Consider the following 27836-nt stretch of genomic DNA (forward strand, 5'->3'; position numbering starts at 1 on the left):
TCAGAGCCCATAGAGGAAAGGCTCTGCAGCATCCCTAGAAATCCTCTAAGTATATCAGCTCCTTTGCTTCACAAGCAGCTGCTAGTAAGAACTGCCTCCTGTATTGTCCTGGTATACTGGCAAAGACTTTCCAGAGCATAATTAGATTTATTTCCTCCCTGCTGTACTTGCAGGACTATTGTCTGCCATTGCAAATGCTCTATAAATTTGGCCTGGGATTTATCTGAAGCTGCCCAAGATGAGATATCTGCTCATGAGCTACTCCAATGGGAAGTGGTCCAACAAAATCATTTCCCTTCCCGATGCCAGCTCTGGATTCTCACCTGCAAGAGGTCCAGGGCACACCAGGACAGGATTGTCACATTCCTGCCAGACCATGCTTTCCAGTGACAAACACAATGCTAGCACAGCCCGCCTCATAACACAGAGCCCAGCTCAGCATTAAGGACACTCTGGGAGACGCCATTATGGAACTGTCCAAGTCACATTCACACTGTGTTCCCCTGCACACTCAGTTAAAGCGGGTTGTCCGGAGACTAATTTTGACCTGCCAGGCACCACATGTCCTGGCCTGCTGTCAGAAGCTATTAGCCCAGTTGCACAGCTCTCCACAAACTGCTGAGGAAACATCGCTATCACGTACACCACAGCCACTAGCCTGGCGAGTCCCTGCAGCTGCAATCAGTGCCAAGATTATTTTCCCCCAAGAGCAAACGATTTCCTGTAGTCTCTGCTTCCAACACATTTTCTTCCCCAACAGCCCTTGCTTTGAGCCTTTCACCAAGCAGGTCTGTCTGGATTCCCACTCCCTCAGGGTGCGAATCTTGTTGTCCATCCTTGTCCATAGCTGCACAATGAGAAGAGGCAATCAGGTCGTGCAGGGCTCTCCACTTGCACCCCATCCCTTGTTCTCGTCAGGTCTCACAAACTAAATACACTACCGAATTCATTGATTCCCTTTTCTAGGGTAACAATAAGCAAATGCCAAGCAGAGAGAGATCCTGCCTGAAGTAGCAAGATCAGGAAATGTCTAACAGCAATGATTACAAGACTTAACAGCCAAGGGCGTCGGGGCACCTAGTGTCATTGGGTGCATCTATAAAACAGTCTCAGCATCCCCTTTCATTTGGGACAGTCAGGGGCATCTGAGCTGAGAGACAGCCCCTATAGCACAGAGTTCTCAAAAAAATCAGCCTGCGGTGCTGGATCTGACATCTTCATTTGAAAGTGCTAACCCTGGAATATAAAGCCAAGAAAACTCCCACTTGGACATTTTCTAAAGAGGGCCTTGAACACTATAGCATATAGACTGGGACTCTAAAGACACCCTACGTTAACTTTTTCCTACTGAAATAAAACTCTTCCCATCCACAAAACTCTGTCCACAAAAGAAGCACTGATCAAAGATTTTTACTGTCATCAAGGGAACGATATCTAGGCAGAATAATTTAGGAGTCTGATCTAACTCTCATGAGCAACGGACAACGCTCCAGCAGCATCCGCCCAACCTGGCAGGCAGCAACAGTCTACAACAACTTGTCATGTAGGAATGCAACACTACGGGTCTCCGCCTTGCTCACGGGAGGAGCCTGCCAAGAAGCGCTCCTATTCAAAGTGAGCAAAAGCCTTCATAACCAGCAAGGTGAGGTCAAACCTGTTTGGGCTTGCAAGGCAAAGGCAGTCTCAGATCAGACTGCAACTTCCTAACTTTATACCTGACCAGATTTTGGTCCTATTAATGTCAAGTGGGGTTTGTTTGAGGACGGCCTCAGTTTTGAGACACATGCATATACATGCAAGCATTACGTTTTACAAAGATACCAGTTTTACACCTGTAGCTGTTCTTCCCGGAAACGTGTTGCCTGACAGATCTTCACAAACCTCTCCGAAGCTGAAACCTCTCTAGTCTGCTCAGGTGAGTCAGCCGAGCCACTTCAAAGGGACACTGCAGTCCTACTCTTTGGCACTTCTGGACATCCTCTGAAACTTTGCCAGAAGCTTGGGGCTTCAGATCCCACCGCAAAGACTCAGCCTGCAGGTTTCCACATACTGTGCGTGCAGGATCATGCCTGCAGCTTCCTAGAAGCTGGAGGACATATTCTTTACACTCTTCAAGCTAATGACAAGGAAATTCACTACACAACATCCTCTAAATCCTCTGTGGCAACTTGTAATCAAGTATGAAAACCAAGAGCAGTCTCTGAGCTTAGGTCTGTGCAGGAACTACAACAGTTCCCAACTCCAAAACATGACATACCGGAGAAGGACAGTTTCTCATACCCTTCCCACAACCATGCAAGGGCTCACCACAGCTTTGCCCACAAGCCCCACAGGGCAGGACCATTTCTTAGATGCATCCTAGCATTTGCAGATTTGTTCAGTTAATAATCAAAACCTAAATCCCCCTTTGGACACAGGGGGGACACTGTTCCTGTCCAGCCTGAACTGTGCTCAAGTGCCTTCCTGGATCAGCAGCAGCCAGACCAGAGTCACAGACTGACTCAAGTCCCTTCACACTGGTTTGGTGATGCAAAGCTCCAGCCAACTCTGTCTAACCAGACTACTAAATCAGATTTACAACATTTTTTTGGACACCACAGCAGCATGCTTTAGAGAATTAAGCTGGAAAGACTCCTCAAACAATGATTCTCTGTGAGCCAGCAAATAAAAATGGGTATCAGAACTTTACAATAAAAGTCACCAAGAAGAACTAAGATTGCTACATTTCGAAGGAAAAAATGGGGGTACACACAGCCAGTTTTGAATCCAAATCAAATGCTTAAACTTCAAGACACTGTCAGTCAAAGGTCTGAATTCTTCTGTTTCCAAAAAAGCAGCAATTAAGAATGTCATGAGCTTCGCAGGCAAAAAGGGAGACTGCGTTCATGTGCAGACAGATATACAGAAGTAACATTATGCAGTGAACAATTGTACATTATTAACATATCAAAACATTAAAAACATGCTAAACTTTGTTCAGGCCAAAAGTGAATTGAATATGACTTTCTCTAATTTTCCGATTTTATCAAGTTACTTCAAATTAGCACTCTAGGCCGCTCTAGTGCATACTCCCCACCACGTTATGTTTCACTTTCAGATTTTCTTTGTACATCCTCTTACAGATTTGAAAGAATACCATAAACAAAGTTCTGCTGCTAAAAACCTAGGTCAATAAACATTTCCCTTGTCATCTGCAAGTCTCCGCTGATTGCACACTAGGGAGCTGGTAGCAGGGAAATAGCAAGATAACAGCCACTGTTTATTTTATTTTATCCTAGTACAGATGAAGATATTCAGCATAAAAGGAAAGAGAAGGTTTCCCAAGAGAAAGGAGGGAGGGCTGCTTTTTATGAGAGACATTTAAGTCATAAAGCACCCAATGCTTTGCTTCATGCTACAGCTTGTGTGAGTTTTACTTCTAAGAGGGATGCTGGCAGCGGGACAATTTTCACACTCTTATATTTAGAGAGACTTGTCTGAAAAATAGCCAAAGCTGTCACTTATAAATCAGGTTGCTCTGACAGTGCCCAGAACAAGTAGTAAAAGCAAATGAGGGGGAAATGAAATTACATGCTGCAAAGAGAACTCTGTGAAATAATAAGCCTTTTATTTTTTATTTTTAAAAGCTCACAATAATTATAATTATTTTTTTCCTCTTTCATTTGTTTTTAAGCCAGGCCCTGGTGACAGGCTTTAGGCCCCCAAGCTCTGGTTCTGGTTCATTTGACTTTGGCCATGTGGTTTCCATATTCTCAGTTGGGGCACACTATGCTAACTTATGGGAGTTAATGGTCTCCCAAGACCAGGGTGGAGAAGGAAGAAGCAGCAACTCTTCAGTTTACTCTGGATTCAGGAACCAGCCCAGTGCAAGCATGTCCCTTCCAAGTGACTTGCAAGACACACGTATTCTCATAGCACAAGACCAATCCATAGCGTGCACTGAAGTCAACGGAAAGGATCTTCTTGGGCTTTGATTGGACATCATGCCTTTCACTGACATGAGATTTTTCCCACTGAATGGAAGCATCTGTTTTTCTATGGTCAAACTCACATATGGTGCTGAAAAATGCTGATATGGAGCTGGAAAGACATCATGGCCATCCTTACAGACCTGGATTTCCCAAACTAGATAAGCATCATCTTTTCATCAGCATGTGCTCTGGCTCCTTTGCCAGCAGGGGTTAACCTAAAGCCTGCTATAACAAGAGCAAGACTTATCCTGAGTTAGTAGGTTTCTAAGGATAAGGAAGCATTTCCATCATATCAAATTTTCCGCACTGGAAGGAGGCACTGATGAACTGATAAGTCCTGGTGCTTCAGACAGATCATAGATCTGAGCAAACTTTGAGCCCTGCAGTTTTATCCCCCACCCGTCACTCAGCCTTTTTAGTCCTGTGCTGTTCTCAACCACTGCATCCTTGAAGCCTGCCCCTTCTCTGCCCCACGTCCCAGGAATGGGACCCACGTGAGTCCCTGCACAAAAGCTCACAAACACTGTCCACTGTGGTGTATGCAGCACAAGAGCAGGAGGGGAAGACTGAATGGAAAGATGAAATACCCTAAACATCAGTGCACTGTTCAGGAAAAACACGGCCACAGCATCTTGGTGGAAGAGATTTGAGGTTGGCGAGATGTGCAAGATGCATTATGAGCACATTATGCATTACAAGTGCACTATGTCAGGCAGGATTTTACTGATAATTGAATAGACCCATCTGCAAAGGGGCGTCTCTTAATGCTGCATCTTATTATCTCTTAGCTTAGCCTATGTGGCTGGGGAATTTTCAGAACACAAATTTCTTCCCTCCAAGGTTCCTATCCAAAGATTTTTCAGCAACATAGAGAAATGAATTGTATTTTGCCAGAAGAGAAGCCAACTTCAAACCTTACCAGTCCTATACAACTCAACAGCAGCTCGCTCTTGTCTTCAGTGGGGTTTTAATTTGACCCTCAGTGACAAGCCAGATGGAAAAGCAACTGTGAAAAGAAATGCTGGAAATGGAACAAAGCTGATGAAAGGATAAGAGCAACAAAACTAGCCTTTATTCATTCATCTGATTTTACTGCTTGAAATTCTCCATAAACTGCTTCCAACCCAAACTCCTCCCCGTTCGTGTCAATCGTGAAGCTGTACAATAAGGACGGAAAGAGCTCATCGCCAGCTCAGAAAGGGCCAGCAGAGGAAGAGAGGAACAGAAGAGGTCGCAGAGAGGATTTGGGAACCTGGGATCCCTATGCTGGATGCCAGCAAAGGCAAGAAACTCTGCCTGCTACAGACAGCTTTGGGTGCCAAGAATACAGTGGGAAAAAAAACTAACAGATAAAACATAGCTTAGTAAATATTTTCTTTATCTTTTTACTCCTAGATGGACCTGCCCTAATATTCAGTGGGGCTAAAGGATGTCTATCCTTTGCCTCCAAAGGGCTTCAGGTCAGGCAAGAGTTGAACCATTGGGTAAACTATGACAACATGAGAGCAATCATCCAAGATCCTGCCCCAGGCCAGCAGATATAATCACATCATGCCAAATGCTTCTGAAAGGTGCCAAGGTGAGGAGACAATGCATGAACCCGCATGGATCATATCCCTTCCCCAGCTTCACCTTTCAGGAGAGCTGCCTTGCCAAGCACTGCCTTAACCCCGGTACCTGCGTTTAGTTAGCAGGATCAGATCCCTACCCTAATGGGTCATGAATTTTGAAAAATTGACAGTGGGACATAAAAGAAACCAGAAGTTAGCATTCCTCTGACAGCAGTAATTTGTAGGCACTGTATCCTCTGAGTTTTACAGGGCATGTTTTACAATACACCCAGTGATATATTAGGTTACATGGTTAAGGGGGAGAACAGGAACATTGAATAGTACACGTGTGCAGTGCAGCTGAATGAACAATAACCACAGGAACGCTGCTGGCAATGCATTTTAGGATCTGATTTATTTTTACTTCTCAGACAGCACTTTCTTTTTGCTTTTTTTCTTCTTAAAAAGGGGAGAAATGGGGAGGCAGCATGTTAGAAATAAAGAAACTGGTCTCCAAGACAGAACTCTTTCACATTACGTCTGAGGAGCTCTAGTATGTATATACAAACAGGAATTAAAATAGAAGGGGTGGTTTCTCAGCTGCTGCAATCTGTGCCGTGCTATTAATTTGACAGTCACTTACACCAGGGGAACATCTGACCCCAAGCTGTTGGGAACCCAAAGCAGGATGGACGATACCCAGGCAAGGGCAGAAAGAGACACTGGGCCAGACCGGTGTCAATCAGGACAGTTCAGCAGCTTACTTGGAGTTATGCTCATTTCTGTAAATGAGAATTTGGCCCCCTACTATCAGACAAGCAACAGTCCTGTGAATCAAGAGCTGAGAAACTGTTCATTTCCTCTCAAAAAGGCTTTAGTTGCCTTTCTTTCTCCCCGAGGCTTTCTGGCCTACCTTCCTCCAGCTAGACCTACATCTTTCTACCTGCATCTCTGTCCCCAGCAGCGAAGTTTTCACCGGCCACACAACTCAGCTGCCTTCGGGATATCGATTTCAGCAGGCTTTGACCTACCTGTCAGTGCATCCCACAGCCCTTCAGCCCAGCCTCCAGCACAAACCCTGCAGTGGGGAAAGAGCCAGCCAGGCTGTCCATCCCGCGGGCACACAGCCCTGTGCCCCAGCAAGGGGAAATACCAAACCGGGGGAGCAGCCTCGGAGCACAGATATTCAGGGGAAAGTGCTTGTTTATGTGAAAAGACAAGGAGGCAAATAGTTGACATTAAGATTTCAGGGAGGCAGTGGGACTGGGCTATTTCTTTCAGTCCTCGCACAAAGGGATCTTTTTTGTCTCGCTGTAAAACAGAAACTATATTGATGGCCAGGGAAGGGTCTGTGGAATTTCTGTGGATATTTTTCCCCCTCGGAGACACAATGGCCCGTGCTCCAAAATGACAGACAAAGTAGGATGCAAAGGACAAGATGTTCATATGTGGCTCCGCATCCGCCTCTGAACTGCTTTGGTCCCCCCACTGCCACCCTCTTCAAACCTTTCGCTTCTGAAAAGCCACTGCTGCTTCTCCGTCCTGATCTGCTGCTGGTGAAGTCAGGGGACTGCAGACTAGAGACACACCGTGCACAGAGGTGTGAGCTGAGCTGCACCTCCAGCGAGCACTCCAGCAGGGAACAGCATGCTTTCACCCAAGAACCAAGCATGGTCCTGGTTTGGAAGGGACAGGTACAGCCCCCATCCCTCCCCTCCCCTCCCCAGCACATGGGGTAAAGCAAGGACCAGAATATGGTCCCTGGAGTCTCCAGGTGCCCCAGGTGTCTGCCAGCCTGTAGTCCTGGCTGCTTCTCTGACCCCCATCCGCTCCTTATCCCCTGCTGCTGCCCAGCAGCCAACTTCTCCAGATACATTTAGCTCTTGCTCCAGCACCCAGCATCCAGGTGCTCCAGAGATCACATAGCCGTTGCAGCCAAACCTAGAGACAGTGCAAATACAGCCAGTTTTGTTTTCTGAGCCTTTTTGACCTTTGGACTCCCTCTCTCACACTCACAGGCACCCTACTGCTAATCTCCAGTCTGTCATCTTGCACCTGACTGATAACTCGTGCTTTGAGCCATAGCTTCAGGGCTCAGACAGGCTGCCTTGGCCTCATCATCCCATGTGAGTCTCCTCCAACTTCAGCCATTCCGAAGAGGGGCATCCAGCCCACGCCAGCCTCCTGGACTCCCGCTGGGGCCAACGGCGAGAGGCCAGTGTCACCAGGCAGTGACACATCCCACCTTGCCAAGAGCATCCCACCTTTTCGCAGGCCAGGATGAGTTCACCTCCCTTGCTGACCCGAGAAAGGGAGCCAGAACAATTTGTTCAGACTAATGCTACCCAAACACAGTTCAAGTAAATAAAGATGATCCCACCTGTGCTTTTAGCATAGTTTCCTCTATATTGCCCACATTCTTACTTCAACTAAATATCAGCAAGCGCTGTCCTTAGCCATCTCCCTTAGTGCATACTTATCCTGTCTGCCCTTGCCTCTGCTGTAGCATTCCCCATAGAGTGCCTCCAGATCAGCCCATCTCTCCCGCTGCTCAATCTCTCCTATCTCAGTGAGCTCCCAGAATATACATGCTGCCACCTTTACTGGTGCTTTGTCTGACAGGGTTGAAGAAGCCTGTCAGTGCTGTCTAGTGGAAGTGTTGCACAACTCAGAATACAGTTTTGCCCTCAAATATTTCCTGCACCAGTGTCCCCAGGCCTTAGTCCTTCCCAACACCAAAACAGCCAGCCAAATGCAGTGAAGACCACAGTGGCCAAAAGAAGCTGTGGATAGGGTGGATATACAACATGGTGGAGCTCTTCTTCCGTTAACTAATCTTTGCAAAGGCACAGAGATTTTTCCATGCCCGTAAAGGTACATGGATGCATTTGTTAACTGACCCTCAGTGAACTCCCGACATCTCAAAGACTAAGAGTTTGATGTAACTTGGCAGAGAAAAAAGACTCTGCTACACCACTCACCTGAAGCTTCTTAGACCCCCAAGACCTCTTCCATCCATGGATGATAGGAATAACTTGTACTTCACAGTCAGCCAAACTGCTGCCAGCCCTACTGGAAGGCAATCAGGACAGGGAAGATGACTGATACCTGTCACCAGCAACAGATTGATGCCTTTGCACAAGCAAAGCACCCAAGAAGACACAGCAGCCACTGTTGGCTGCCTGTGTTGCTTCCGGCACAAGACTGGGGATGAGCATCCCGTTACCAGCAGTGCTCAGTGCAATCCTGCTATGGGAATTCCCCCAGCTCACCCACTCTCCAGTGAGGGCAAAACAGAGACCTTTGAAGTTCATTTTGAGATCTGCTGCATTTTTCCCCTGCTGAACTTGTACAGCACACAGCCAGCATGTTAAGGTCATTTTAGGACAGCCTTTGTACAAAAGGCCGAAGACACATGGAAAATAAAAACACCATTCTTACGCAGTGAGCATTCATCATGACCCCAGTGCCAACAGAAAGTGAGTAATCCAGTCTCAGTGTGACACAAATGGGGATTACAGATAGCAGAAACAGTGAAATGCATTGTGCTTGAAGCAGGGGGAATCATAATACTGGAGTGACTGGCAAAAGGCTGCTTGATGACCTGGAGTTTTGCTCACTCTGTTAAAGCTGGTAGAATTAGCAGAGGAGTTCACAGAATAATATTTTTCTAGTTAACTGTGAGACTCTGGGGGAGGAAAGCAAAAATATTGAGCATATCTGCAGACATGTCTGCCCAAGAAGCATTTAACAGATGAACCCAGTCCCAGCCGCACAGAGACCGAGCACTGCAGTTCCCTTCCCATGGGTGAGTTGGATGGACAGACGGCACAGCCTACCCCAGCTCACATACCGGTGCTCTGACCAGCCCACTCCAGTCATACATGCTTTATTTCTGCTTTCCCTCATGGACATTAGCTTCAGTCAATTCACCTTTCACTCTCTCGATTGCCCCTCTGAAAACAAGCCCAAATAGAGAGAAAAGCCTCCTCTTCTGAGGGGGAAGAGGCACCTCTGAGCTCAGATGAACTGTCCTTTTGGGTCCCCAACATCTGGCCTTAAGCCATCACTTTGCTGGGTTTTACGTCTTTCATCCCTTAGGGGCACCATGTATCTTTGGGAAGGGCTTAACCTCTTTGTCCATCAGGAACAAGATCATGAAAAATTAGTGGCTGCACAATTTCCACTTGATGCAAGAGGAAGTGGTGCTGCAGGCTGAACAATGAGTGCTCTGTGAGCCCAGGGAACGAGCAAGGAAAACACAACAAAGCATCAAAAATTACACGCTAGGCTGGCAGGATGGTTCAAACAGATCAGCCTGTCCATCCTCCACTTCCCGGAGGCCCCTGTGAGAAATGCTGGCATTGCCACTTCAGATGGGTGCTTAGCTTGAAGAAAACAGGCTTTAAACCTCCAAGAAAACTCTCCCATGGGTTGGAGCTCTCCTTCCTAATTCCCTGCTTGAGTTTCCTTAATAAATCCCAGATTGCTTAACTTCCATAACATCGCTGCATGAATTCAGGCAGTCTTTAACCCTTTGGGACCCAAAACAATCAGTAAACCACCTCTCTTTTCCTTTTTGTTTGCCTTGAGTGCATTTTTCAGGATGAGCTGCACACTAGGGAAGGGGGCCAGATACCACAGACATGCAGACTTTGGGTAGCTAACCCCATCCAGGCAGAGCAGGTACAAAATCCAATACCCCTGCAATACAGTACACCCTATACTAACCTGCTGCTGCTAACAACTGTTCCCCATAGCCCTGTGTTTGTACAAGTGCAAGAACTCTGGGTCTGTCTTCTGCATCCTGTAACACCAGGAGACCATGCCACAGCTTCAAGAGTGTTGGTTCATGAACAACCCATCTAAAATATATTGTAATTCAAATGGAGGGAATGGCAAGCTCAGGTAGCTAACTTCATGGATACACAGAGTGCCTGTCTGGACGTGTGGTTACTGCACCTTGAACCTAGTAACCAAACAGTAGAGCCAAGAAATATTTTTCATCCAGAAAAGTATTTGTCAGAAATGGACATTTTAGAACACTTGGCAATCTCATCTGCACAAAGATGTTTGTGCAATCAAGTTGGTAAGTTTTTCTGCTTCCCCAGAAGTGCCTTCTTAAAAGAAAAACAGAAAATTAGAGAAGTTTCCAAAGACAAAAGTTTGACTTCAGCTGAGAGAACAGAAATCAAAAGCAGACCAACAATCCACCCCATGTCCAATGTTTTTGACACACCTGTTTCTGTGGTAGGCATTGATGTGCACAGCACCATATCCCATCATCTCTGACTTCCCTATTGCACATTCCAGATGAGCTACCTAGAATCACCTCTCAGCATGAGAAACTTAACTTTGATCCCTGAAAAGTGGAAATATCCTTGAGGCCGGTCTCTTTTTTTAAAAAAAACACACACAATACTCTCCATTCTACATACAGTTATATCTCTCTTTTGGAGACATCCCAAAGGCTCCTCAGCAGTGGAGATCTCAGGGCTTTGCCTTGCCCTCTTTCATGTGCTTGGTTTATGCACAGCTATTTTCTAGGGGAGAGGCAACAACAGTCTTCGGAAACGCTCATCTCTGTAGTGCCTTTTGAGACCCCGTTTGCTTGTCCTTATGTGTTTGGCAGCTACAGACCTGGAAGAGATCCAGCAGGCAGTTTTCTCCAGACAAGGTGACATGCAGTTCACAGTTCAGAGAAGGAGTTAGAGGCCCTGCAACACCGAGGCTGACTCCTCTGCCTATGAACATCTGACTGCCCTTCGCCAACAGCCATAAACATCTCCAAAACCTCTACAGAGATAGACTCCTTTGTACCTTCTTCTCTGGTTCAGGCTTCCCTCTAGTCATCCATGGTGCTTCCACTACTGGCTGGACCAACACAATGGGCTTTACCTGGAGGAGTCTTTGGATGACAGCTCATAACCTCAGCCCACTGAGGGTGGCTGCCAGGGAGCAGTCTCCTCACTTCTCCACGGCCACTGGGAACCACCAGGTAAGAGCTGCTCTTAGGAGAAGCCACCACTGCTGCCCCACAGAGTGCTCAAGCATGCTGACCTGGGCCACATCCCAGGGACACAATGACAAGTCTGTCCCAGCACCAGCATCCCCCACAGGCAGCATTTCCCCACCTTGCCCCCTCCTCACATCTCATCTGATTGACCCTGACACCGACAGGCTGGGGGCTTCTATCAGTGTGTCTTCACCTGAACTGTGAAAAATGCACTCCACTATTATCCTCTACATTGCAGTTTCTCAGACTGTGTACTTATTTCTGATGAGGTTTGTAGACACTCAGGTATAAGTATAATAAAACCACTGCAATAGGGCTGTATACCTTGACTCACAGCTAAAATAATCCTTTGGAAGCCTTACAGTCTGTTTTAGTCTAGAGATCAAAATAAAAACAAAGATACCTCGTGTTTGTGAATGCATTTGTAAGGACTGTATATTTTGAGCTACACTTTTGATTCACCTTGCCTGGAAATGAGCTGGCCTGGGAAGTCATTTCAGTGCAGCTTCTATTTTAACAGCCCTTGCAAGCCTCCCACAGCTCACACTGACAGAGTGCCGGAGCAAGGCTGGTTGGGAGCCCTGCAAAAAGCTTAGTCACAGGCGTAGTTTTACCTGTATGAACATTCCCACTGAAGTCGGAGATGTTACTCTCAAGTGCAAAGCAACATAGGTGCTCAAGTCTTCACAGGGTTTGAGCCTTCAGAGTTTTCCTGTTTGTTCTCCACAGGACTGAGGTGTTGCCAGGACCAACACGTTATGACGCAGACAAGGAACATTCCTGTGGCAGGTTTGCTGGAAACACCACTGTAGATATTGTTGTTTGTTGCTTCCAAGTCCTGTGGGGCTGTGCTTTCTCACGGTGTCTCTGATTTAATACCGCAAGAATGCCACAGCACCTGCCCCAGTGTTCTGCTACCACAGAGGTGGGAGAGCAGAGAGCACCTCTGCCATGGTCAGCAACTGTCCAGCACAGTGGCAAGGGATGCACAGGAGGGAGAAAGGGCACCAGGTACAGTCACTGCAACCACTGTCACAGGGTACCTTATTTTGATGTCCTGAAGGCCAAGGGATTTTCCATGTTTTGGAAGACTTTCCAAAGAAGCTTTTGTCTCCCAGCTCCTCAAGCCCAAATTTCACACTTTCACTTAAGCAGTAACAAGCTGATAAAAATCATCATGAGCTTTCTTAATCCAGCATCACCCTCTTGTTGTTTGGTTTCTATTTCGGGTGTCTGACACAGTGGGGACATCAGAGCTAAATACAGGTCTTAGTGCTACCAAAATACAAGCAGTGACCACATTTTTCCCAGTAATCATTTTCCTAAGACATTAGCCAACATGTCCTTGAAAGGATGGCCATTCCTCACTGGAAGCTGCCAAATTTAATATACTATTTTCCATCCAGATTTCTTAGGCAAACATACCCAATATCTCCTGCAGGGCTTACATCCACCTCGGTGGCGATGCTCCAGGTCTCATACCCAATATAAAAAAAATGCAATGGGTCCTGGCCAGGCTGTGATACCTGCCCTGAGCACAACTTCTATGCAAGAGAGAGGAATAATCCCATGCACCATTACAGGGTGGGGGCTGACCTGCTGGAAAGCAGCTCTGCAGAGAAGGACCTGGGAGTACTGGTGGACAAGTTGACCGTGAGCCAGCAGTGTGCCCTTATGGCCAGGAAGGCCAATGGTATCCTGAGGTGCATTAGGAAAAGCATCACCAGCAGGTTGAGGGAAGTGATCCTTTCCCTCTACTCAGCCCTGGTGCAGATCTGGAGCACTGTGTCCAGTTCTGGGCTCCCCAATACAAGAGAGAGTTACTGGAGCAAGTCCAGCAAAGGGCTGCTAAGATGATTAAGGGACTGGAGTATATCTCCTACAAGGAAAGGCTGAGAGAGCTGGGCCTATTCAGCCTGGAGAAGAGAAGACTGAGGGGGATCTTATCAATGTGTATAAATATCTGAAGGGAGAGTGTAAAGAGGATGGGCCCAAACTCTCAAGTGGTGCCCAGTGATAGGACAAGAGGCAACGGGCACAAACCGAAACACAAGAAGTTCCATCTGATGAGGAGGAAAAACTTCTCTATTGTGAGGGTAACAACGCACTGGAACAAGTTGCCCAGAGAGGCTGTGGAGTCTCCATCCTTGGATATGTTCAAAAGCCATCTGGATAGAGTCCTGGGCAAAGTGCCCTGGGTGACCCTACCTGAGCAGGGGAGTTGGACTGGATGATTTCCAGAGGTGCCTTCCAGCCTCAACCATTCTGTGAAGAGCTCCAGCAAGCTCCAGCTGACAGTCCAGCCCCACATCAGACTACAAGCCTCACTCAGAAAATATTCTGACAGCCGACCCACACTGAGCTTCCTGCTGTCACAGCCATGTTGCTGGCTGTGCTGAGTTAGCTGAAGTAAAACTAGCTCAGCTCGATCTGCTGCTAGATATTCAATAGAATATCTGATAGATGTTCAATGTAGATAGAGTCTTCAGCTCAGAGGAAATAAACCAAGCCCAGCAAAACTAGTTTTCTGGGTTTACTGCAAATGATGCATTTTTCCTTGCTGAAGAATACTCTTCAGTAAAACAGCAACAAGCTAGAAGAAAACCTGTACTGCATTACAGGCCAGTGGTAACATGATGAAGATCAGACTGTCCTGCCCCTATGCCCCCAAAGCTCACAGACAGCATCACCAAGGCCTTTATTCCACTGCATAACCAGGCAAGTCTTCTTTCTGTCTGTCAGGAAACTGGCCCATGGGGCTGTGTCTCCACAGCAACCCTGCAGGGATTTAAGGAGACATCCTCTAGTCACGAAGTCCCCAGAAACACAGAATATTAGACACTGGGAAGAAGTAATCAAGTAGCAGCTCCATGCTATTGTGCTGATTTAGTAGCCTTTCCTTAAGCATCCACTATTGGCCACTGTTCAATACAGGAGAGTGGGGCAGGCAAATGGCCAGTCTGACCCAGAATGGCTGTCACAGTGTGCACAAGGGGGACACAGACTGTGGACCAGCCTCGCAGAGAAGTGCCTCTGCTGAGAAAGGCTTTAGTTAGTAAAATGCACAGCAGTCAGATGTCCCAAGATTTACTCTGTGACTAATGCATGTGAAAAGCACCAGTGTATCAGTCTGAGGTGTGCTATGGCATATCAGGAGACATAGCTGCATTTCCCAGGGGCTTTCAACTCTCCTTCTGCATGAGGAGTACGTACAGTTCAGGGCTCCTTTTCCACAGGAAGCACAATCATATGGAGTTTGGTTTGCAGAGTCTGGTGCACGAAAAGGGCAGCCACCTCTCTCAAGATGACCCATCCACAAGCAGTAGAGGAGCTAAATGCTGCCCACTGTCTAAGTCACCAGCGCTGTTCTTTCAGCAGCTGAGCTTCTCAGCAACAGTCACCTGCATCACCCTCCCAGACATCCCGTCACTACTCTCAATGCCTCCCATACTCATATGAGCACAAAACCAAACACACACACCATACCACACCCAGGGCTAGTAGTTAAAACACACCATGGTTACTCTGCACACAGGGAGGACTGGATTTGGGATCAAATGAAATCATGAAAACTAAGGAAGAAACAAACCAGGCTGGCAGGGCAGACAGGGAGGGAGGGATAGCAGCTTAAAGTATTAGTCAGAAAGAGTCAAAAGTTCATGATATTCCCACAGCAGAAAAGCTCTGTAAAGGCACTGTGCTCAGGTTAAGCACTTAAACATGAGGAAAGGAGAATTTTCTCGGCAAGGGCTTCCCCCTTGTGATATACCACTTGCCCTCTGTCTGCCCTCACATACAGGAACAGAAATGGAGACAAAACTCAACCTAGTCACAAAGCAAGCCGAAACTAAACCACAGGCAAGGTCAGCAACTTCCAGGTGGTTCTCCAGGCTGGGATCTCAGTCAATCACTACAGCCAAAACACTCAGCAGCAGCCCTTTTGGTTTCAACACCCAACGGCACATGCACAGGGTTGCGTTCCAAACCCACTTTGCCCCAAACGATCCACCAGCTTTAGAAAAGCTACACTACATTTACTCTTTGCAGACGAAGTCCAGGACATGCTGTGGGGAATGAGACAGCGTCTGGCTAATGCTTCTACAAACTTGAGGCTTAGCTCAAAGCTGATACTGGGCTGAAAATTTGAGGTCCACTCTCATTAAGACACAGCTCAGACCTCATTCCAGAAGAATACTAGCACCAGAGTTAATAGCGATCTTGTGAAGTATGGCTTTGCAGAGGCTACAGAGAGGCTGTCTTGAAAGTAGTCACATTGTATAGCGAAGGACTTGGGCATAACTAGAGGTGACACAAATCTGCACTTCAAGTAGCAAATAGGAGCGACGGAATAGCTGCTGTGGAGAACAGCAACTAGCCGTGGGTATGTGCGAACATGACATCCTGCGCCCTTCTGAAGGTCTTTGTTGCCCCAGTGCTTCCTTTGCTGGAAGCTGCTCACATGGACTATCCCTTGGTATGTGTCATACACCACAACACACCATGTTTCAGCTACAGGGAAGGCCAGAGGTGCCTGCCTCAGACATTTTGTCCTGTGTTTAACATGAAAGCTCAGGTACAAGGAGATGCTGAAACAGAACAAGAACTCAGATCCAGACACAGGTCTGACCTATCGGTAGGAGAGCCGCTCCACAGCCCCCAGAGAAACAAACAGCAACCTACAGAAAGGAAAAGAACATTATCTTCCTCCTCACGGCCTCCCCAAGGCAGCCTATTTGGTTGTCAAACTACATCCTCAGCAAATGCTGGAACAACAGAGTTTATAGCAACATGGCAGGGAAACTTGGATCAGATCCTCAGCCAGTGTAAATCAGTGACGCATTAATCAAGCCAGGGCTTTACGACAGCCAAATATCTGGCTCGTGCTCAGCCCGCAAGACCGGCTGCCATCCGACTAACACAGCACAAATTAAACACAAGGTTTTCAAATCTAACCTCAGATCAAAAGTAGAAGTATGTGATTAAAGTTACAGGCACAGCTTCAAATTAATATTTGTTTTACCTTAATTACTGTGCTATTAGCCTCAGCAGTAAACTTAGCTCAATAGGCAAGATCCTGCTGTCAGCCAACACAAACTGCCTAGGAGTAATTTCTACTGAGCCTCATTCAAGTTACCTAACACCACCAAAGTTAGCTCTAACTGGCCAATTAATTTCAGACCACATTTCCAAAAAACCTACATCTCCTGGATGGGAACATGCATCTTTCACAGAAGTGAAGCATAGGACAAAAGTATGCAGTGATTCCCAGGTGTCCACCCAGGGTATTGAATTCTGGCTTTGTCACATAAAATAGCCGTAACATTAGTTTGAGTGTTAGTGGACTTCCGACCAGCTGAGGGTTTGGTGAGTGTGTTATTCCTACGAGGAAATAACAGATAGATAAATGTGACTGTTGCTGTGTCCCACAGGAACCAGAAGGATGCTCTGGGCTGACTCTCCCCCTCCCTGCACCTTCCCTCCCTATTTTTTCTGTAATCCCAGCAGTGTTTCATAGAGGAAGCATATTATTCAGAGAAGCCAAATATTTCCCCTCTATAGTGTGCCTCTATAAAGTGATTCAGCTGAACATAGGGTAAGAGACAGCATGTGTGTAGCAATCTGTAAACAAGAATAGAAAGGATAGCATGAGTTTCCCAGGATGGCTTGCACCCACATTTCAAATTTGGCCTGATAACCTTAGCCAAGCTCCTTGCACTGGCTGGACCATTCAAACAGAAGTTGATGAGGAGAGCTCAAATCAGGACACCGAATGGTTCAGTGGAAACTCAAACATTGCCCCAGCACATTCATAGTAACAGCTTCCAAGTGGCTGCTGGAGAAATCCTCTCCAATATCCACCTCAGCGGACATCCTAAACCCTAACTCTGAGCAGTTTCTCAGCTTGCATGCAAAACTATAAAGTTGAGATCTAAAGTTAAAGCAGGAAGCATCTACTTTCTCACCCAGCATCCTGGTCTGATTCACAGCTAGAACAGGAGCCAAGATGACCAGGATGATCAGACAGCCCCATCCCATGGGTGAGAAAGCAGAAAAGAGGGAATCTGGATTTAATTTGAGGTGCAGTACTGAGCAACATCCGCTCCCAAGACCAGAGCTTCTAACCACATGCAGGAGAACTTGGTTCTAGGCTTGGACACAATCCCCAACCTGAAGCAAACATGCTTCAGATTCTACAGCTCCCCCCACAACAAGGTAGCACAACACCCTGGAGCACCCAGTGAGACGCTGTGACAGGCTCTGGGAAAGACCACCTTGTCCTTAAGCAAACACTTCCATCCAGGTTATATCCAGCAACACTCCATAGTGGCACTGGCCGAGGGTTGCAGAGATGCAGGAGCATGATACAGAGTGCGGCTGGACTGAGCCAAGACAAGCCCAGGGCCAGACAGGCCTGCAGACTCAGCCAGCTCAACCAGGAGAGTTCATGGTGTCCCATTGGCAAACCCAAGCTGTCCCATTGCTGGCAGTGGTCATCTCCAGCAGGCCTTCCACCCTCCAGAGTTCAGCAACCAAAAGGTGGGCTGAAGTGCAGCACACAAACCAGCTGCAAAGAGCCAGTCTTCTGGCCAGAGGCATTTTGATATAAACTCATCTCAGAGAGGAAGGACATCTCTGTAGCTAAGGAGTTTCCATCAACGTGAGGAACAAGGGATGGATCTTCTCTCTCACGGATTCCTGCAAGACTGAGAAAGTCACAAAATCCAACTTCTCTGTGCCTCTATTCCTCTGTGGTGAGAGAAGGAAGGCAAAACTTTCTTCTGCCCTTTCTCCTCACCTAGCCAGCCTGCAAGTTCTTCAGAGCAAGGACTGTGTTCAGCTTGTAGAGTCCAATCTCCTCAGGACATCTCAATCTTGCTGCAAGACAGTTTGCTTTTTTCCCAGACTGTTCTGGAAGTACCCAGAAGCATTTGTGCTTGCAAGTCACTATCTCTAGTAGTGGCCAAAAGGAATTTCACTGAGCAAAAGGTCAACCTTCTGTGGTTTCTAATATTTCCCTTTCACATGCCAGCCTTGAATCTCAAAGCACGCGGCCTCGTTTGCACTAATGCAAAAGTGCTGAGGTTGCAGACACCTCTGGAGATCAGCTGGTCCAAACCCCTGTCCAAGCAGGGTTAGCTAGGGCAGGTTGCACAGGACCATGTCCAGTTTTTGAATAACTCCAAGGATGGAGATGACTTTTCATTTTGTGAAAGGGAAGAAAGCATATTTAGCCTAGTCATCAAAAGACAATTTAATTCGTTGCATATCCAGTCATCAGCACTCAGTCATTTAATCTAGGCAGAAAAGCAGCTCAGTTTCTAGATTTAGTCATCCGAGTCCATAAGAAAGGCTTGCCCATACCTTGCCATTAGTGTTTGCACATGCTGAAGACTTCAGGGCACACATGTAACAAGACACTTTCATATTTCTGTTGTTGAGACCACACAAACACACACAGGGTCATGGCAGGGCACCTCAAACTCCTTAGAAGAGCACTAATCCTGAAGATGAAGTGAAAAATCCAACAGCCCCACCCTTTAATCATTAGGCAGGACTTCATGCAAAACAGACTTTTGTTCAAAAGCATTCAGAGCAGCAACCAATCTCAACAACATTAACAAGCCACACCAGCTTAAAAAAAAAAAATCAGTGGGAAGGGAAAAAAGTTCCAGCCAGAAGCTATTTTGCTGGAAAAAAATTTGCTTTTCCCCAAAGCTGTTGTCTTTTTGTTAAAATAAAAGACTCCAGCTGGAAAGTGTCCATTATGTATCAAAAACCTCATCATCCAGAAGGACAGAAAATTTGGCCCTTTAGTTAAAGTGATCACCCAACATGGAAAAGCTTGCACTGTTTTCTTTCATTTCATCATGAAATTCTCCTTAGCAAAGGGAACAATCTCCCAGCCAGCTGCACCGACCAGCCATCAGGCTGCTCTGCCAGCTTCACAAGAAGTGACACCATGCATCACGCATGGCATGTCTGCCGCAGGATGCAGTGTCAGCCCACACGAGTGGTGATGACATGTCTTTGCTCTTGGCTGCAATTTCAGGTGGGCCCAGACTGCCTCCCACTGAGTAGCACGACTCCAGCTGGAGACCCACAGAAGAGATGGGTTCCCAAATATCTCTGAGGCTTCAGGCCAGCAGTGTGCTTTAAATGTGAAATCCTTGCTCTGATGATGTCAAAGCTCTGATTTTGGCTTCAGGGGATCCAGGGCTGCAAAGTACATGCCAGTATATCAGAAGCTAGCCCTTAACGAGCAACCTGGCTCTTTGAAATTGAGCACAAGTTGATGGACTAGCTCATCTCACCATCCAGTTACCTTAAACGTGCATGTTATGAGAGTCCAGCATGCACCAGTGACACGCCTCGCATTCCCCAGAGATGCCTTTCATTAAGAGCAGGGTGTGCGCATGCACGCGCGTGTCCCTGGCCGAGAGCTGTTCTGGATGCAGCATGCAGTGCGAGCCAGCGGGCTGAAATAGCATCCCTTTTTAGCAGAAAGGTGCTGCAAGGCCGTAATGCTTGCCTGCCACGCCACAAATGCAAAGCAGGAATGTTCAGTATCCAGCCAAATTAGCCTTGAGAACAGAAATACCGAGTTCGGACAATTAATCTTCCCGGGGGAAGAGAACATTCCCCTGGCCCGCCCTTAGGAAACCCAGGATGACCTGGGACAGAGCTCACAGGTCTGTTGCTTTTAATCAACAAACCAGAATAGAGAACAATGAGAGGGGCAGAAAAGGAAATCATACACGTATGTGCCACCAAATATAACTCGGGAAGCAGCCTGCGTTTGAGTGGCGAAGCCTCTTTCGTAGGCTGAAGGCTTTTGCTTGCTTTATCCACATGGATTGTCACGTTTATTTACTCAAAAGACTTTCTGAAGTGGTTTAGCTGCAGCAAGTTCTTGCATCTGTTTTCATTTTCCTGTACACAACACCATAGCCTCCCCCCTTCTCCCTCCTGGAAAAGGCGATGCTTCTGTCAAAGCAGCAGTCTGCACAAGAGGATAAATGTTTTACAAATGCAGGAAAGAAAACCCCTCAAGTGGTTGTGGTTGCTGAGGTATGTTGGTTTCATGTCTTCTTGGGAGCCTCCTGGAAGGACCTGAGCAAAAGAGGTCAGTTAAAACAGCCTCTTGATGAGGTTTTTTTCTTGCTAACAGACCTTGGCCTGAGCAGAGCAGATGGATGCTGCAGACCAGGGAAAAGTGGGGTTTTCTTTGGGGGGGAGGGGGGGGGTTAATACAGGTATGTATATCCATCAACAACACAGGAGCATAAGAGAAAAGGACCCCAAAGAGGCTTTTGTGTCTGAACAGTCACTAAGTGAACCTTCCCGTTGCAATCCAGGCCTGGAAATTCAGTTTTAACAAGGTAGAAACTGCTTTGACAAACAAATGAGTCAGACCAATTAATGAAAAGGGTCATATAAGTGTTGACATATCTACCATCTGATATTTTTCTGTCAACCAAGAGTTTTGCTCTACACAGGAAATTCTGTTTCTAGACCACATCTCAAGGGAGAAAAGCAACCATCACTGTGAATCCCATAGAGACATCAAAAACCAAACCAGATCCTTCCCAGGGATACAAGGTTGACTTGCACTCCTTTTATTTCTCTTGCCTTTCTTTGGTAACTACACCCACAGAACCATTAACTGGTGAATTTGTCATGAATCAAGATTCCTCTGCCATCCGATGGGTTCCCTGCTCTCCTGCAGGGACCAGAGCTTTGACGAAGCCTCACTTGGAGCCCAGCTCTGAGGATCAAGCCATCCCTACTTCACAGCTTTGATCCCTATGAACAAACTCAAAGCACATGAGACCTTGACACTGCTCCTGCAGAGTTGATGACTAAACACCCAACAATGTTAATGACACACAATAAAGCTTTTAGGGAGGTGCTTACTCATGCAACACTACTCAGCATTCAACCACCAGCCAGAGGTTAGGCACATTCCTTGAACAGAAAAGCGTGAAGAACATCACTAATTCCAAAGACACATTCAAAGGCCTCTGTGAATCACAACCAAGATACTCAGGCTCAGGGCATCCCAGTGAGCAGTTAATGCGTGCCTCCTCTACAAAGTCTTCTAGCTGTAAAGAAACCTTTTTATAACCTTTAGATGGCAGCAACTTTCTGAAAGCTGTAGAAACATGTCAGTAGAAGGATAAGAGAAACAGCAAGTATATGAAGTTTGTAGGAGATAATCTAGGCAAGATGGGAGGTCAGGAATAGAGCTCACACACCCAGGCTTGGAGGATACACAGGTAGAGCTGGCCAAGAGCAGCACACCTGACACAAGAACCATCTAGAGCTCGGTTTGTAGTGATTTCTAGGGCAACTGCAAGGTAAACTGTTAAAACTGTTAAACTGTTTCTGAAGATGTTTCTTTGTGGGCAGACTGCTCCATCAGCTGGACTCAGCCCTGAACCAGGCAGGCTTCACAGGGGCCACTGAGCAGCTGCTCAGACAGGACAGAGGTCCCAGCAGGATGCACATGCTCTCAGTGATACTTCCACATCCAACATTCAGTTAAACAAGCATCCTCACAATATTTGCTTGAAAGTTTCCTGAACTCCTCTCACATTCCTGCAAGGAAGCATTTATGTTACGGTTTCCATGCAAAACCAATACAGGAGACCCCTGGAGATCAGCAAAACAAATTTCTTTAAAAAATGAGTATTCGTTACTTAAGGAATCACTTACAGCATTGTTTCTCTTAAGCCGTGATCAACGAAACATTACTTTAGATTTGTGTAGCTTTCCCTCAGAATTGCAGTCCTCTGCAGTGGTCTGTTCAGCCTTACAACACCTTCTGCGTGCTAGGAAGCATTATTATCCCCATTTTATAGGGTAGGAATGTGAGAATCAGGAAGAGAGATAATCTCCCTAAGGGTGCACAGTAAAAGGGGAAGCCAAAACCAAAACCTAGCAGTTGCTATAGCAAGTGCCTCACAAGGCTGCACTGTCCCTGACCTAGCAGGAAGAGCATTTGGCTTAAAATACACTCAATAAAGCAGGTTGGTTCCAAAAAAGAAGCACCCTCAAATTAAAATACAGGCCGCTACATCCAAAATGGTTTTGTGTTCCCAACCCCAAGACATCCAGGGCCTGGATTTCAGAGGATAGGAGCTTGATGCTCAGTGAAGTCAACCCCACCCAGCACCTCAGAGGGCTTTCCAGATTCAAGTCTGACCCTTGGCCACATCCAGTTTGCCACCTGTGGGACTCAACCCTAAACAAGGGACACATTCAACTCCCAAATCCACCCCCGGACTTCAGATACTCCAAATTCAAGGGGGCCCAAATCAGAAAATTTGGATCCAGTTAGTTTTCCTCATCTGTCCTGAGAAAGGCAGCCAGAACTAAAGCTGTTCCAGCTGCACATATGGCTTATAGCATGAAAGGCCCCAGTCACTGCAGTGTCCTCTCCAGTGTTTCACAACAAGGCTGCTCCTCACTCCAAAAGGAAAGTCATTCCAGTGCGGAGCTCCCCCTCCCCCAGTAAAGACAGGCCTCTTTTGTAGCATTTTTTTTTCTGTCCTTTCTTCAGCCATACCCATTGAAACCCCTTAACTTCAATGGGAGATGGTGCTCATACGCCAGGCGGAATAAAACGGATCCCAAATTTGTTCTGCTTGGAGAAACATCAGGCTGCAGAAAACCAACCAGCTTGCACAGACACCCCCATCTGCAGCAGAGCTGTTTTGTTGCCCCAGCCGAGCTGCAGCACAGAGAGGTCTGGAAGAGTTCAGCACGCCAAAGATGCAGAGCGCAGCATTCAGAGCCGGCACGGGAAGCGCTGCCGGGAGCCCCATGCCAGCTCTGCCTCCCACTTGGCAGGTTTGCAGCAGGAATCGGAGCCGTGCCATAAGCATGCCCCAGGGCCCCTTGCACTCGGAGCCACTTAGTCTCACAGCTTTTGGGGAGGCAAAGCTTCCTTTGGCCAGTTCTCACGGCTCCTCCTCCTGTTATCTCTCTGCAGCTGGGGTCAATGAGCCAAGGCAGACCCAAAAGTCCAGCTCCGTTCCCCTACACCCACCAGCCAGCACCAGTTGCTCTCCCATTTCAGAGCACCCCAGCACTGCTTATTTTCCCTAGCATGGGTAGATGCTCAAACATGCCTTGGATGTTCAAGGCACCAGCAAAATCAAGGTACTGCTGACTCGTGCACAGCATGGCCACTATGCACAAACACTGCAGGAACACCCCGAGGCCATCCAGGGTTACGCTGCAGCTCAGAGTGCTGCAAAGTCCTGAACAGATCTTAATTAGGGCCCAGTTTCACACCTTTGAGAAAGGTACTGTCCTCTCTGCTCAGGTATCATAGCCAGTGAGCGAGTGTTGCTCAACGCAAATAAAGTGACAGTGGAGGAAGAAAAGCAGACGTCCCCTGCTCCATCACTGGTGGGAGATGGGAAACTTCTGTGGACCCCAGGTAAAGATACTGCCCATCTGTGCTTTGCTGTGAGTTTGGAGTTCAAATGGACCTCAAGATTTTGCCCAAACCCTCAGTTTTTACCCAGCTCTGTAGAGTAAATGGAGACAGACCAAAGGTTAGCTCCTAAATCCAGATAGAACAGATGTCTGTCCCGAGTCCCATGGAAGCACTGGGATTCTCAGGTCCAGCACAGTGAAATATTCCTAGACAAGCTGAACCCATCCAATCTCCATTTGCTAAGGCCCAGACTTGGTGCAAAAGACAGCAGTAGATATGTAGGTTCTCGGCATGCGGTAAAACATTGGCCACTTGCAATATCAACTGCGTAGCGTTCACCACCTCTTTAATAGGTGCTCTGCTGAGATCTTCCAGGGCAGCACACATTCTGCAGAAACTCGTCCTGTCTGATCCAGACCAGAAAACTCCTCACCTAGCCCCATCTGGAAGCCTTGATGCAATGGCCAGGTTCCAGTTTGCTTCTGCACACGCCAGCGAGTTCAGAGACTGCAAACGTGGGAGCCCCAGGCAGAACGTCATTGTCACTCCTAATTGACCAAACAGCTCCATCACTGAGGACAGACGCTCCGGGAGCCAGCAGCTCGCACGAGGCGCAAGCCAGCTGGTTATTGCCACGTCCCTGGTATTTTCAAAACGTGAGAGGAGAGGGAAAAATAGAGAGAGATATATATATATATCTCAAACAGCAGTTTTAATACTCCAGATGAATCTCTTCTCAAATAGGAGTATTTGTTAATGCTGCGACAGATGCTGCCGCACTCTTCCATAGGTCTGAGCAGACAAGCCAACCCACTCGGGCTCTGCGGGAACAGCTTTGAGGAAGCAAATTCATGCTGAGGAGAAAGCATGTTTTTGATAGCACTTCCTCATTCATCCCAAATGCACAAGGTGTCTAAGGGGTGAGTAGGGATGGGTCCAGAGTGGCAGGGCAGATCCTCAGAAGAGTGCCCTACACTCCAGCTGGCAAATGGTTCCCCACCGTAACTGAGAGCAGCCCCCAGACTACCTTAGCTAAGCATGGAGGGGGGAATCAGAGCATCTCCATGTCTTGATCAGGTTTCAGTTCTGCTGTAGCAGAAAAAACAGACCTAGGAATGCTGATAGATGATCTTTAAATGAGCGAGTACTCCTTTCAGCTGAACCCGCCGGGGCTGTGCTGAACTCACCCAAGCCCCTGCAGAGTTTGATTCCAGCTCTGGCAAGAGCCAGACCGCAAAGGCACAGGAGCCTGGGAGGGATGCGAGGATCAGGATACTGGCAGCCCAGGCCCAGCGCTTAGCCACAGGGTCACCGCTCTAACAACATCTGCTTTCTATGATCCGCTGGGCAGGACTCCAAGTTCATAACATATACATCTGTGTCTCCATACAGTACGAGCTGTTTGTCTCCCCAAACGCTGCTGAGCAGTGACCCCAGCAAAATGCAGCAAAGCCAGCAAAAAGCAGCTCCCTGAGAAACACCCCTCACCCACTGAGAAGCAACTAGTTGCAATAAAGGGGGGCAGCCCCATTCCTGCCTATAAAGCAAGGCTGCAAAGTTCAACCTCAATGAGTAAAATCCAGCAGCGCCATCGGCTTTTAAGGGCATCCTTTCTCTGCGGCAGCATTTCCGCAGTCCCTGCGCTGCAGACAGTGTTATTGTAACCCCTTCCACCTGGGTGGCAGCAGAAACATCTGCAGGCTGATGTACATGCATAGGGCTAAATGAACCAAGAAAAATAAGTGGTCAACAGGGAACCGTTCCCACCCACCTCACGATGTCTGGAGTGTGACTGCACCTTGGCAAGCTGTTTGGATACCGAGACAACCTGGCTTTCATGGCAGGAGGGCTGGCAAGTCATACATTGTCTCATATGAAACACCATGACCCAAAACCTGCTCCCTTCCCCGCAGCAGAGTCCAGCACAGCAGTGCTCCAGCCTACTGCACCCACATGCAAGAAGTCACACCTGGAAGTAACCATGAGAGGAGGATGACTTGCACTGACCCAAAGTGATTTTTGAGCCCCTTTAGGATGGCTCAGGTCACAATGGCTCACACCACAGGGCCCGGTGCATGGCAGGGACACCCCAATGACCTGATTCGGGTCTGCAGGGTTTGCCAGCTCGACCTTGCTCCATTGCAAAAAAGCTGCCATGCTCCTGAGCCGCCTGAGGAAGACACGCGGGCACCTCCCAGCAGGGCCGGACCTGAGCTGTGACCCTGCCAGAGGCCAGCCAGGCACGTACTGAGCCGGGACACGTCCCACCACCTGGGCACAGGTCACCTGCAACCCCGGGAAGCCACCTGCAGGCACCTGAGAGATGACTCCTGCTCTCATCAAGCAACCTGCCCTCATTTATCTATTGCGGAGGTGGCACAGAGGAGCTTACGCCTCGACCAAGACGCAAAGGAGTCAAGCCAGGCTCCTAACCCTATGTAAAGATGATAACCAGGGGATGAGCTGGACACTTATCCACCCTTTTCATAAGTCTTTTTTCTTTCTATAACATTGAAGTGTTTGAGACACACATACAAAAGAAACATCCCAACCATTTATGAAGCAATGAAAGAGCAAATCTGCATAAAGCAAGTCCCAGAGCGCACGAAGCAAGGTCTGCTCCCCGAGCAAGCCAACAAACCAACATGTGGTCAGATCTAAAGTGCTTGTGAACAAGTCCATTATACAGATACATTCCATATATTCACAGGTTCCCGGTATGCAACTCTATCAGCTTGGCCCAGCACAGAGCTAAAAATTTAGCTTCACCAACATTTTAGCAGTGAAGTTCAAATGTCAGTCCAGGGAGTATTTGAGCCCATAAATAAAGAATACCGAAGCCTTCATGGAAAATGAGCATGAAGGAAATGCACGTGCATTTCTGTGGAAGGCGACATGCACACAGCCTTCAGGTGCTCTCCAAACTGCTAATTTTGACAGAAATTCAGGGAAGGCTTCACCTCGCCCCGGTGCAGCAGGACTGAGCACCGGCGACGTGAAACCATGCTGTTCTCAGCAGCACTTACCTGCCAGAGAGCTCTTAAAGGTGTTAACAGGAGGCACCTCCATCCGTGTCAAGTTGTCAAATACATCCCTCCCAGAAGGCTCCAAGATTCCCTTTAAAAAAGCATCCATTTTTTCCTCTTTAAATAGATGGTAGAGGTACAAAAAAAAATTACAAAAAATTAAGTGGTCAAAACATTTTCTCCTATTTTTTTTCCTTCCTCCTTAGAGGAGAGGCACCCAGTCCAGGAGCAGATTGCAGGAAGCTGCTCAGTTGCCAACAAACACTGCGTTACTATAGAGATGTTACGCTACAGCCACTCTCGGGAAAACACGGCTGCTACCTCACACGCCAGCAGCCTTCAAATTGCTCTAAAAGCCATTGAAGTCAATGCAAGTCAGGCTGCAAAAGGGTTTGGATCTGGCCTCGGGTGTTACACAGGCTCACACACTGAGCTCACTGCTTCTAAATAGCATTGTGCAGATTGCAAAGCCATGCATTCAAGAGTCAGAAAACACCAGAATTATGACTGGGGAAATAACTTTAATTCCACCACCCTGTTGCATGCTCTGCTTTCCACCAGGCTCTCCATCGCCCAGGAAGCATGATTTTGTTTTATCACTAAAAGCAAGGATATAAAGCATGGGATGCCTTTGCAGGAGTCCTGCCTCCTCTGCTCCAAGAGCTGGGAGGTGCTCAGGGGATACAGCCAGGGTTTGCAGATAGCCATTACTGTCCCTTCCCTCTCCTTACACTGCTAGTTTCCACAGTCTCACCTCCTAATCCCTCTTTCTAGCTTTCCTTCCCCATTTCCTACACCACCTTTCCTCCTTCCAGCCCCAGCCCT

The 27836-nt window shown here is 47.5% G+C and overlaps 1 protein-coding gene across 1 annotated transcript in view; it reads right to left on the reverse strand.

Annotated features, from left to right (window-relative positions):
- Positions 1 to 27302, reverse strand: part of TEKT3 (tektin 3) — a 99269-nt gene extending 71967 nt beyond the window's left edge. Inside the window, exon 1 of the mRNA XM_026120542.2 lies at positions 27012 to 27302. The gene's annotated coding sequence lies outside the window, so the exon portion shown is untranslated. The remainder of the gene's footprint in view (positions 1 to 27011) is intronic.
- Positions 27303 to 27836: the final 534 nt, after the last annotated feature.

This window comes from Dromaius novaehollandiae, chromosome 18 (assembly GCF_036370855.1).
Source record: "Dromaius novaehollandiae isolate bDroNov1 chromosome 18, bDroNov1.hap1, whole genome shotgun sequence".
Lineage (NCBI taxonomy): Eukaryota > Metazoa > Chordata > Aves > Casuariiformes > Dromaiidae > Dromaius > Dromaius novaehollandiae.